The 13,242-nt window shown below is 37.4% G+C and overlaps 1 protein-coding gene across 2 annotated transcripts in view; it reads left to right on the forward strand.

Annotated features, from left to right (window-relative positions):
* Nucleotides 1–489: 489 nt before the first annotated feature.
* LOC131436937 (uncharacterized) overlaps nt 490–13,242 on the forward strand; it is a 34,837-nt gene continuing 22,084 nt past the window's right edge. The window contains exon 1 of one of the 2 annotated variants that reach the window (XM_058605938.1): nt 490–987. The gene's annotated coding sequence lies outside the window, so the exon portion shown is untranslated. The remainder of the gene's footprint in view (nt 988–13,242) is intronic. The other variant, XM_058605937.1, reaches the window with a different exon arrangement.

Consider the following 13,242-nt stretch of genomic DNA (forward strand, 5'->3'; position numbering starts at 1 on the left):
AAATAAAACAATATTTAATCAACGATAATTATTTTTGTTTTTTTTTTATTTTTTCTGAAATTGAAACAAATTCGCCCAGCCTATAGAAGCGATCCGAAGCGTCAAAAGCTTTGAAGATTTTTCTTTCGCCCGCAACCGAAAAAGCTTTGCTGCTATAAAAAAGCTCGGCTTGCTGCGATTCGATGATCGTTTTTCGCCTTTAGGCAGTTTGTAAGGCGTTTTTTTTAAAGAGTGAACCCTTGATATCCCAAATTAGGATATACGAAGAGATTGTATTATGAAATTTATGATATTAGACATCATCATGATCATAGAGAAAACTTCTCGAGTCGGTAGGTCCCAAAGTTTTCGGCAAAGCTCGCTAGTTCGTTCGTTTTGGTCAGTACAAGAACTCAGGACAGCGGTGGTCTTCGTTTCCTATCGGCAGATTGCACCGATTTACCGAATCGAAATGGCAGGTTTATTGCAGTGAGATGCACTCGCTGCCACTTCAGTGTCAAGATCACCGTCGTTCTAATTGCACATAGTTCGGAGTGTCTGTCCAAATAAATAAATAGTTCGGAGTGTCTGTCCAAAGAAATAAAACAGCAATCTTACTTTTGATGTACTTTTTGTTAATTATTTGCTTAATGGCTTAACTTATCACTCGGAAACTGTTTGATCTGGTCGCGTGCTGGAGTTCATAAAAGCCTTTTTCGTTTAACGACTTTTTTTTTGAGTGTGTGCGTGTTTTTTTTTTTTGATAATCAACAGTCGGATTCTATTGTGTGCTGATCGGATCGAAAAACCGAGTTGTTCGGTTTTCGTGTGACTTTTTGCAGCCATTTAGTGATCGCCCGATAGAACATGAAGCACATTGTTGGTGCGACGGTGCGATAAATGGTGGAAGTGATCTGTGTTTAGTGTGAAGTTTGTGCTTGATTTGATCGAGTCGAGAAGGATTACTTTTCGTTTTTTTTTAAGATAAACCGATTAAGCTGATAGAAGGTAAGGTCACCGAAAAACGGTTACGACGATTACTTAGACGACTCGTGGCTAAAAGATACTAATGGTCACAGCCAGTTGATTTGAGCAGTGCTCATTTAATCGATACTCTTTGAACTTTGCACATTGTGATAGCTCGTGGATGATTGATGGAAAAAGTGCATTGGAGAGTTGTTCCTATTTGTTTTTTTTATTTGTTTTTTTTTATGCAAGTTCAATACGAAAGTAGAAAAACAACAAACACTGTCCGGTGACCAGCGTCTGCGTGCAAAGCCGAATTTTGGTGTAGATTGGCTTGACTTGTTCACCGAAGCCAGTGGGGAAATTGACGATTGGATGAATGCAATGCATTATTATTGATAATAATGTGACTGCGATGTAGTCGAAAAGTACGTCACGGCTCCGCCACCGAATCGATCGACGGGGCGACGGAGAACAATGCCGGCTGATAAACAAAAAGAAAAAAAAAAAGCTTTGCTATAAAAATATCTGACGATCGCACGTTTTTTCGGCCGTTTTTATGGTTGATCTGAATTCCACTGTACCGCGTTTGTGGTTTGTAGCGGAACAGGCCCGGGGTGGACCTAAAGTTTAGACGCATCTGAGGTCTTTATGTTAAATTATGAACAATTTCGTTCTGGACCGTTATGAAAAATAATTCGGCGGAGAATTACATCATACGTGGATTGTTAATGTCGTTTTCGCTTGATGCCAAACCTAACCCTAACTGCTGTCAAACCGTTTGTTTGAAGCTAGTTTCGAACCTAGTTTTAACGTTGTTGAACTGTCAAATCACGTCAGTTTGGAACCTGGTTTTTATATCAGGTTTGCTCAAACCCCCGCCGTTGCAAAGTACGAAACCAAAACAGTTCCGTTAAAAGTGTTTGTTTGATGAAACTACCCTGGGTCAGTTTCAGTATTCTCAAGCGAAAACGACATAACATTCAGCATCACAAAATTGTATAATAACCTTATTATGAGATTGTAATAGTTTGAGTTTAAAATTGTGAAAATCGGTCAAACTATCTCTGAGTAATGAGAAGTGAATTGAGTTGTTGAGTTTTCGACCAGTACTTCTGGTACTTCTGTCATTTAAAACTAGGTCTTCGATTTTTTTTTTGATGCTCTCAATCCTACAATAAAGAGAACGGAAGTTGGATTCGGATAAACTTCCAAAACCACCAATGGGATTATATAATAAAATCTCGGAGAAATCAAAGTAAGTTCGATTTTGAAGTTTTGGATTGGATTATTTGATCATCAACAAGCATGACTCACAATTCGGAACAGTTTGTTAGAACAGTTTCGACGAGTTTTACATCACGACACTTATCACGCTATAATATTGAAACCGGCAATCGGATCCGAATAGTATTGAATCCTACGTTTTGCCTTTCTCTATAGAAAGGTATTAGAATTGCTGGAAAACCCGACATTCAATAGTACTATGAAATAGACATCGGTTGAATCGATAGTTAGTTTTAAACCATGATTGTTGTAAAACTAAATTGAAATGCATTGATTTTTCAATGAACAACACTGTACGTTTAAAAATACGTTTGGTTTTGCTTTCAAAGTACATGGAAAAACGAAAAATTGTAAAGTAACTTTCTCAGAGCTTAAAATCGTCACGCATTCTCAACGAAACAGTTCAACCTAACAACCGCATATTAGTTTTTTGCTGTCTCATTCGTGAATGACTGCATCAAAAACAAACGAAGAGAAACGAAGCATTTCCGTCTCTCATTGCTAAAATAAAAAAGAGAGTATCACTGTTAGTGTCACTCGTTTCTCTATGGCAAGACGAAATCAAACTAACGTATCTGCAGGGAGAATCAGTAGAGTTTCAATTCTCATTCTTTCTTCGATATAATGAAAATCTGTGACGTTCGGCTATAAAGAGTGTCTAAATTAGGACAAATTGAAGTAATTACACCCGAGAAGCTCTTTGGAAACTAAAACTACTACAAAGTTGAACACCAACAGGTAAAAGTCCTTGTGAACCGTCATTCTCTGTCATTATCGATTCTCAAGGTTCCGGTTGAATAACAACAACAGAGCTTAAAATTGTCACGCATTCTCAATGAAAGTTTCCAACCGAACAGCTTCATTTTCAATCTTTTACTGTCTCAGTTGAGTATAATTGCCAACGTCACTTTTTCCTCTATGACAAGAAGAAGTCAAACTAACGTTTTAAGGTAACATCAGCAGAATTTCAATTCTCATTCTTTCATCGATGTATTGAAAATCCCTATAAAGAGGGGCTAAAGTATGACAAATCTAAGTAATTACATCCCAGAACCTATTTGGAAACCAAAACTACTACTAATTCGAGCAGTAACAGGTAAAATTCATTGTAAAACCTTTTTTTGTCATTTTCGATCCTCAAAGCTTCGGTTGAATATCGACACTGCATAACACATGGATCAATAAGTCCCGAGACTAAAGCAGAGATGGCGCTCGTAGTAAACCAGTAACCACGTCTTTCTAGAGTACTAACCTTTGCTTGAAACGGGTCAAAATTTTAAGTCGATCCGACCAGAAACAGCTCAGTTATCGAGGTTGGAGTAAAGTCGTTTTGTAATTTGTTTAAAAAATGAAAAAAAACGAGTTTCGTGTTTTGATAAAACATTGTTTTTTAATGGGTAAAAACACCGTGCAAGCGAAACAATGGAAATTGAAAAATATTATCCGGACTCTTGTCCATCAAAAGCAACGATTTGTCGGTTTAAACGTGGTCGTACCGACACAAATGGCGCGGAACGCTCGGGTAGACCTGTGGAAGCCGTTACACCGGATAATGTGAGTGAAGTGACAAAAATTATAATGAAAGATCGTGAAGTGAAGCTCCGTGAGATTGCTGAGATGACACAGATATCATATGGAAGTGCATTTACTATCCTTCATGAAAAATTGAGCATGAAAAAGGTTTTTTCCAAGTGGGTGCCGCGATTGCTTTCGATGGAACAAAAACAGCAGCGAGTCACCCTGCCACAAGTCGATGAAAACAATGGCGAAATTGAACGAATTGGGCTTTGATCTGCTTCCCCCACCTCCCATACTCGCCAGATTTAGCCCCCAGTGACTACTGGCTCTTTGCTGATCTTTAAAAAAGGCTCCAGGGAAAAAGATTTGGCTCAAATGAGGAGGTCATCGCTGAAACTGAAGCTTATTTTGAAGCGAAAGATAATTTTTTTATAAATATGGTATTGAAAACTTAGAAAAACCTTGGAACCATTGTATCACCCTAAAAGGTGATTATGTTGATGAATAAAAAAAATTTGCAAAAAAAATGTTTCCATTGTTAGTCTCGGGACTTATTGATCCATGTGTTACTATGGGATTTTCACTAAAATCCGCAAATGGCTGAAAGAGCAATCGAAAGAAAGAACAGAATTTTAAAACTGCTGTCCCGCTTATGTCATTGACTGGACATGGTTTTCGTTCTCATAATTTGCAAGCGCAGCTGAGATTGACATTTTTTTCGTCAAAAAACACACAACGATATGTGGTCTGTCTCTGTTTAGCTGTTGAGATAATTAAATCAAATCGTATCGAATCAAAAAGCAAAGTCTTGACTGCTTTTGTGAAAATTGACTATATTTTTTCAAGCTGGTACTCGAATATACGATACCTTATGGCTTATGACCAGTTCATAGTGGTCCGAAACGGGAAACTAGCGAGGCAAAAATATTTTCTCGCAATATTTAGTCGCACTAAATGATTAAACACACTTTACCCTATAGTTCTAGAACCGGAAGTCAGACCCGGATGAAACAAAACAGCATCCTATGAGACTGTAGGAACTTTTATTTGAGCCTAAGTTTGTGAAAATCGGTCAAATCATCTCTGACAAAATTGAGTGAGTCTCGTTTTACAATTGTTGACCACTATTTCCGGTACTTCTGGAACCGCAAACTTGGAACCAGTATAGCCGAAGTTGGTTCGTTTAGTAAGTAACTAATATAGCCTACAAATTAAATCATATAGCCTACAAATTAAAAAATTTTGGTGCATATTACCCTATAATTCCGGAACCGGAAGTCGGATTGGGATAAAATTTGACAGCAGTGAATTTGAGTTTGTGAAAATCGGATCAGCCATCTCTGAGAGCATTGAGTGATGTTGTAACGTTTTCTTGCACTAACTTTTCTCGGAGATGGCTGAACTGATTTTCACAAACTTAGGTCGTAAGGTCCTGTGGTCCCATACGTAATTCCTGAATTTCATCCGGATCCGGAAATATAGGGGAAAGTGTGTTAAAAATTTTATACCATCACTGAAAAGGACGAAAAACTGTAAAAAAATGTCTAAATCGACCTCAAATTTTCTCCAATTGATAGTTTCTGTCAGTAGACGGTCAAACCAAACCGATTTCGGTTATTCTTTTAAGAATCAAAGAAACTTATTTTGAAGAATACCACAGTATTATATATGATAGTATGATTGATATGAGAAAGGCATCATTACACCACTAGGTGGATTAAAACAGGTTTTTTGTTAATTAAACGATAGTTTTAGTCAGGCCTATATGCGTACAAGCCCTACGTGGCCGATTGAGCCGATTTTTTAAATAGAAGATTTTTTTTTGTATTATATCTCGTAGTCACCATTTTTCTAGGGGGAGAGGAGCTTCCATTTCCTTCCTGAGAGGATTGAGGGGAGATGGAAAATTGATTCGACATCAGCTTGTCAATTGACATAGTCTAAACATGACGGAAAATGCTAGCAAGGTTAAGCTTCACGTTTCTGAATATGAAATAATTCTATGTTCACACCTGCAGAAAACAACATGTTTCAACGATAGTAATATGAAGTTCAAACCGCACTGTTCACACTAGGATTTTGTTATACGCATGACATATTATTTGTTATTGAGTGTGTTTAGAAACAAACTGCAAAATTGCCTACGCCGCAGGTAGAAAAGAAAAAAGTACGCTAACAACATCCGGAAAATAAGAAGCCAGGTACTTTTCTAGCTATGGATGATGTTACCGTTTCACGTTGTCAACGTTTCGAAGGTTTATTACTTCAAAACTTTTAAACCATTTAAGAGAAATAAATATTTTTGAACAGCAAATGACCAAAAAAGTCCTCTCTTAATACAAAAAAAACAAAAATGGTTGTACCCGTTTCCATATTTGTTTTATTATGATTGCATGGCTACTTTGATGGAAAAATAGTGTTGTTGGACAGCTTGTCAATTGACATAGTCGAAAAGTGGCGGAAAATGCTAGCAGGGTTGTGCTTTGCTGGCAATTAACAGTTCGGCTGAAAAGTTCGTATCGTTTAATAGAAACACACATTTTTTTGCCGAAATTCGTTTTTATTATTCAACATAATTGCCATCAGAGGCGATAGAGCGATTATAGCGATCTTCCAACTTTTCGATACCATTTTTGTAGTACGATTTGTCCTTTGCCTCAAAATAGGCCTCAGTTTCAGCGATTACCTCTTCATTGCTTCTAAATTGTTTACCAGCGAGCATTCTCTTGAGGTCTGAGAGCAGGAAAAAGTCACTGGGGGGCAAATCTGGAGAATACGGTGGATGAGGGAGCAATTTGAAGCCCAATTCGTTCAATTTCAGCATGGTTTTCATCGACTTGTGACACGGTTTTTTGAAATTTCGTCCTTCAAACGCTCTAATAACGCTATATAATAGTCACTGTTGATGGTTTTTCCCTTTTCAAGGTAGTCGATGAAAATTATACCATGCGAATCCCAAAATACAGACGCCATAACCTTACCGGCCGATTTTTGTGTCTTTCCACGCTTTCGGTTCGGTTCATCGCGTGCAGTCCACTCAGCTGACTGTCGATTGGACTCCGGAGTGAAGTGATGGAGCCATGTTTCGTCCATTGTTATATATCGACGAAAAAAATCGGTTTTATTTCGATATAACAGCTCCAAACACTGCTCAGAATCATCAATTCGTTCTTGTTTTTTATCGATTGTGAGCTCACGCGGCACCCATTCTGCACAAAGCTTTCTCATATCCAAATATTCGTGAATAATATGTCCAACACGTTCCTTTGATATCTTTAGGGTGTCAGCTATCTCGATCAACTTTACTTTACGGTCATTGAAAATCATTTTGTGGATTTTTTTCACGTTTTCATCGGTAACAGCCTCTTTTGGACGTCCACTGCGTTCATCGTCTTCGGTGCTCATATGACCAGTACGAAATTTGGCAAACCACTTACGAATTGTTGCTTCACCCGGTGCAGAGTCTGGATAACACTCATCAAGCCATTTTTTGGTATCGGCAGCACTGTTTTTCATCAAAATGTAGTGTTTCATCAACACACGAAATTCCTTTTTTTCCATTTTTTTCACAATAACAAAAGTAGCTGTTGTAAATGTTATTACAAGCGATTTATTCAAACATGCGCTGGATCACATCAAATATATCAAATTGCTATATTAGTAATTTCAACACAGTTCAATTTATTGATTTTACTGACGTATGCTACGCAGTTAGCCAGGAAAATTCAACTAGATTGTTATTAGTTTTAGCTCTGTTGTTCTGAAAACGAAAATTCCAATTGAGATTCAAACATGAATCGTTTTTTTAGTTGTGCCATATTTTACCAAACCAAAAAAAAACAACTAATATTCTAGATGCGTTGCGTTCAGAGTCTAGAGTGATTTGTTTCTTTATACTATGTTCACACTGGCCGAAAATAACATGTTTTAACGATAGTAATATAAAGTTAAAGCCGCACTGTTCACACTAAGAAAAATTGTTGTACCTATCTGCGTTGCCAGGTCATTTTTCCAAAAATATGTAGTCGGCGCAAAAATCTATCTGCATCATATCGGTATCAATATCTCTTCTACCTAAGTAGTAGCAAAGGTGAGCGAAAAAAAAGGTCCCATGACAACCTTTTCTCATGTCTATTCTAGCTAAAAACCAAAATCGGTACTTATCTGTGTGATCCGTGAATTATCGGTATTTTGGGAGAACATATCTGTATTGTGATATAGAGGTCAAAAATCTGTATAAATATCGAGAAATCGGTATACCTGGCAACGTTGGTACCAGTTTTCAGTTTTGTTTTATTATGATTACATGGCTACTTTGATGGAAAACTGCTGTTGTTGAACAGCTTGTCAATTGACATAGTCGAAAACTGAAGGAAAATGCTAGCAGGGTTGTGCTTTACTGACAATTATATCATGTTATTTCGGGAAAACATGTTTTAATGTGACGTTTATGAATATGAAATAACGCAAAAGTAAAACATGCTATTTCGCTTAAAACATGAAATCGGAGTTATAAAATGTTTTAACTCGTAGTGTGAACATAGTATTAGTCGATTAGGTTTGTTTCAAAATGGTTTTGTTATCTCTTAATTAGCGTGCACACCTCCGGACATTTTTTTCAATTTAATAAGTTGAATCGTTCGGTATGAGAATAAAAAGAGTAGTATTTTCCCATTTATTTATCAATGAATCAAAAATTCCGTTCTACGGCTGTATGTTTTTTTCGATGATTTGCCGAAAAGTAAGACATCGGAAGAAAACATTAATCAGTTGAAGTTGACATTGATTGACAGCAGTAGCCATTCCTAGATGCAAAATATGTAAACACACGTTAAATATTTGCTGTTTTACGACCATTTCATGTACAAGCAAATAACGATCATTTGTGAAACATTGCTCTGCACTGATCGGATCGTGATGCTGATAACGAAGCTGCCAATGGTTGTGACTCTTTTTGACTAAATATTTCTGTCACAGTAAAATCACGAAAGATTGATCACTGTAGCACCATTCCTCGTGATTGTAGAATGCAAGATCTCTGTCTGCCAACGGTTCCAATGCTCGTCCAATGTTGTGTACAAACACAAACCACCGGTTGCTCTTGACAGGAGCAACCGGAGCTGGCAACGGATTAACGCATCGGTTAAAGTTTAACACTCAGTGCACCGGATTCCGTTCGCTTCGATTCGACCTATTGACTTCGATCGCTGATAACCGATCGACAAACTCTTTTGTTTTGCATGCTGATAGGGATTTTGTTTGCCATACTTTTTTTTTCGACCTGTTTTGGCAAGGTGAAAGAAGAGAATCGCCCGCCTTTTCTGCTTAATGGAGTACGTGTCGATGCAACGAGTTCGCGAAAAAAAATTGGGTGGTAGTTCGGAATAATCAAGTGCAAAATTAATGTTTATGGTTCCCCGTTTCCCTATGCTTTGAAGGCACCGAAATCGTTATGAATTATCACACAGAAAGAAATTGGACTACAAACAGTAGTCTAATGTTTTGGTTGAATATTTTTGAATGTATTCTTATATGTTATTTTGGTGGTGTTAAAATATTTATATTTTATCTGCATAAAAAAGACGTCTTTTCAGACGATTTTTTGAAAACAATAAAAATATCATACAGCAGTTGATAGGAGTTTTGGATTACACATTTTTCCCACGCAGGTCGTTTAAGTGAATTCTCAAAAACGAAATCAAATCCGGCCAATGAACCCAAAACTGTTGAGAAAGCACGTTGTCGCAAGCGCCGTTTTTCGAAACGCAATATGTTAATTATATATCAAAAAGATTCAGATCCGGGTGTAACTTAAACTGATCTTAAGAAATTCCCTATTTGTTATATATTATTTTTTGCTTTTTTAGCATTAGAAATATTACTTACAATGAAAAACTACAAGGATCAGCCCCATGGGGTTGTTCGAGCCATTGATGTGGAACAAGGCCACCAAAATTTCTAATGATCGACATTTTCAATTAATCGTCACACTTTTGAATCCGCAAATGCACGAGAGTCTGCTTAGGGGCTGTCCATAAAAGACGTCACGCCGCAAGGGAGAGGGGAGTGTTTCATAAAACGTGACCTTTTGTGATAGGGGGGAAGGGGGGAAGGTTTTTGGAATGTGACGTCCAATATTTTCAATGAGCGCATTTTTGAAATACCTAGTTATATTACTGCTTTGCCCTATTTCCTGAAAAAAATCTCAACAATAAACTTTTACATTCTATAGGAAAACGTGTATTTGTTGATGTAAAAGCTTCTTCTTGCAAATTCGGAAATGAGTGATGCAGGAAATCATTTCTGTTGTGATCAGCAAAAGTGCACGGAGGAGCGAGTAAATTAGCGAAATTAATAAATTTTGCCTAATATGAGTAAAAAAGTAAAAGATGCCTTCAAACGGTTTAACTTAAGTTATGCACTGACAATTTTTTCAGAAATTTGATTTTCTAGCATTGATAATAGTATATCATAAGAATTTCTCTTATCTGATTCTGATGCAGTTTATTCATTTGTGCTCCATTTGAAAAAGGGCGGGAGATCAACGATTTCAGACGTAGATCATGTCATGTCTTATCTTGATCATATGTGATTTTCCTCCACCAACATCAAAGCTTATCAAATCATTCAATGATTGAACTTACATAAATCAAGAATCATTTTAGCTGAAAATCACTACCCATTGTGTGACGGAAGATCAGTACCGATATTGATCGATGTTATTTAAAATTCACTGATCAACTGATCATGAAAAGATTCTCCGGCAGTTTTCTCGTTTTGATGAGGTTTTGGTCTTTATTTTCTCAGCCCTGTATGCTACACTAAAGAAATATTATTCTTTACCTAAAACAATAATATATCTGTGTACCCCTTGGAGGAATAAAACAGATGATTTAAATGTTCCATCAATTCCAACCAAATACTGTTGTTAATTTATATAATTTTTTTTTTCTCATAAATACGTTTATTTCTTAAGGCAGTTTACATAAGTTTTTCTTCGCCGTAGCATCACTTTTACATAAAATTCTTATCCTAATTTAATTCTAACATAGTCACAACGATTTGAATTTATTAAAACATATTCCTCTTATTACTTAAACATCATCTTAGGTAACTCGCCGTTAATTATGAAATCTACTCGGAAATATTAATTGAACCAAACGATTAACTTCTATAAATTATAAAATAAGCTGATATTTTCAGACATTTTGTTGATAATTTCATAAACTGTTTCGAGTTTGTTTGTATCATTACATAATTTTTATTCTAATTTAGCTTTTGGTTGAACTCATGGACGCAGCTGGGATCAGAACTAAGTCTTAAAAGGGGCCTTTATTAAATTGAAACTCCAATTTTCTTTATGAAATGATAAATAAGTTTCATGTATGAAAGGTCACGACAAGCAAGAATGTCTCGAACTGGGATATTGGATAGTCTACCTTGGGTACGCAAAGAATTTATTAGTTGAGATCTGACATCACGATACTCCACGCATGTCCAAACGACATGATCAATATCCCGATAACCTTCTCCGCAAGCACAATGATTAGTCTCGGAGAGCCCAATTCGAAGGAGATGTGCATCTAACGTGTAGTGATTGGACATGAGTCTGGACATCACACGAATGAAATCCCTACTCACATCCAGTCCCCTGAACCATGCCTTTGTCGATATTTTCGGAATAATTGAGTGCATCCACCGACCCAAATCATCTTTATCCCAAGAAGCTTGCTAGCTGGCAAGTGTTCTTTGGCGAGACGAGCTATAGAATTCGTTGAAAGCAATCGGTCTCTCATAAATTTCACCCTCAATAGCACCACGTTTGGCTAAAATATCGGCTCTTTCATTGCCAGGAATGGAGCAATGAGCCGGGACCCAGACTATAGTGATTAGATAATTATTGTTCAATATGTCGTTCAGGCGCTGTTTTATTTTGCCCAGGAAAAACGGTTCAGTCTTGCCAGTCATGTTTGAGCGAATGGCTTCAATTGCACTCAGACTATCTGTGAAGAGGAAATAATGGTTTGGAGATAATGTGACGATTACACTCAAACTATAATGAACTGCTGCTAGCTCTGCTATATAAACAGATGCAGGTTCTTGAAGCCTAAATGAGGCCGAAACATTATTGGTGAACATACCAAACCCTGTCGCTTCTTCAATTCGCGATCCGTCCGTATAAAACATTTTCTCAGAGTCAATATGCCTGAACTTACTTGAAAATATTTTTGGGATTTCCGCCGAGCGTAGATGATCCGGGATTCCACGCACTTCGCGCTGCATGGATGTATCGAAAAATAAAGTTGAGTCAGGGACATTTAGGATGCTGACACGGATAGGAATATATCTTGATGGGTTGATTTCCTGTGACATGTGATTAAAATATACTGTCATGAATTTTGTTTGAGATCGAAGCTCGACTAGTCGTTCGAAATTATTAATTACCATGGGATTAAGCACCTCACATCTTATTAGCAGGCGTGATGAAAGCTCCCAAAAACGATCTTTCAATGGAAGAACTCCCGCCAGAACTTCAAGACTCATTGTATGTGTCGAATGAATGCACCCTAAAGCAATTCGCAAACAACGATATTGAATTCGCTCTAATTTGATAATATGAGAGTTTGCAGCGGAACGAAAGCAAACGCATCCATATTCCATCACTGAAAGTATCGTTGTCTGATACAATTTTATTAGATCTTCCGGATGAGCACCCCACCAAGACCCTGTTATTGTTCGAAGAAAATTTACTCTTTGATGGCATTTTGTTATCAGAAATCTAATGTGTCCTCCCCACGTGCATTTGGAATCGAACCACACCCCGAGGTATTTAAAAGTTGAAACATGTTGGATCATTCTTCCCATCATATGGAGCTGAAGCTGCGCGGGATCATGCTTTCTTGAAAAGACGACTAACTCTGTTTTCTCCGCAGAGAATTCGATACCAAGATGAACAGCCCAAACGGACAAGTTATCTAAGGTATCTTGCAATGGTTTATGCAGATCAATAGCTTTGGGTCCAGTCACTGAAACCACGCCATCATCTGCCAATTGTCTTAGTGTACATGGGGTTACAAGACAGCTGTCAATGTCATTCACGTAAAAATTATAGAGAAGCGGACTGAGGCATGAGCCTTGCGGGAGACCCATGTAGCTAATTCTGAATGTTGCCAAATCGCCATGTGAAAAATGCATGCGTTTCTCTGACAAAAGGTTGTGCAAATAATTATTTATAACCGCTGGGAGTCCATGTTGGTGGAGCTTGTCTGAAAGAACATCAATGGAAACTGAATCAAATGCTCCTTTAATGTCTAAAAAGACAGATGTCATTTGTTGTTTTTAAGCGAAGGCAATTTGGATGTCAGACGAAAGTAATGCAAGGCAATCATTCGTCCCTTTATTTCTACGGAAGCCAAACTGAGTATCTGACAACAAACCGTTCGTCTCGACCCAAGTGTCGAGACGTCGCAGAATAATTTTTTCGAACAATTT

Source organism: Malaya genurostris, chromosome 3 (genome assembly GCF_030247185.1).
Source record: "Malaya genurostris strain Urasoe2022 chromosome 3, Malgen_1.1, whole genome shotgun sequence".
Lineage (NCBI taxonomy): Eukaryota > Metazoa > Arthropoda > Insecta > Diptera > Culicidae > Malaya > Malaya genurostris.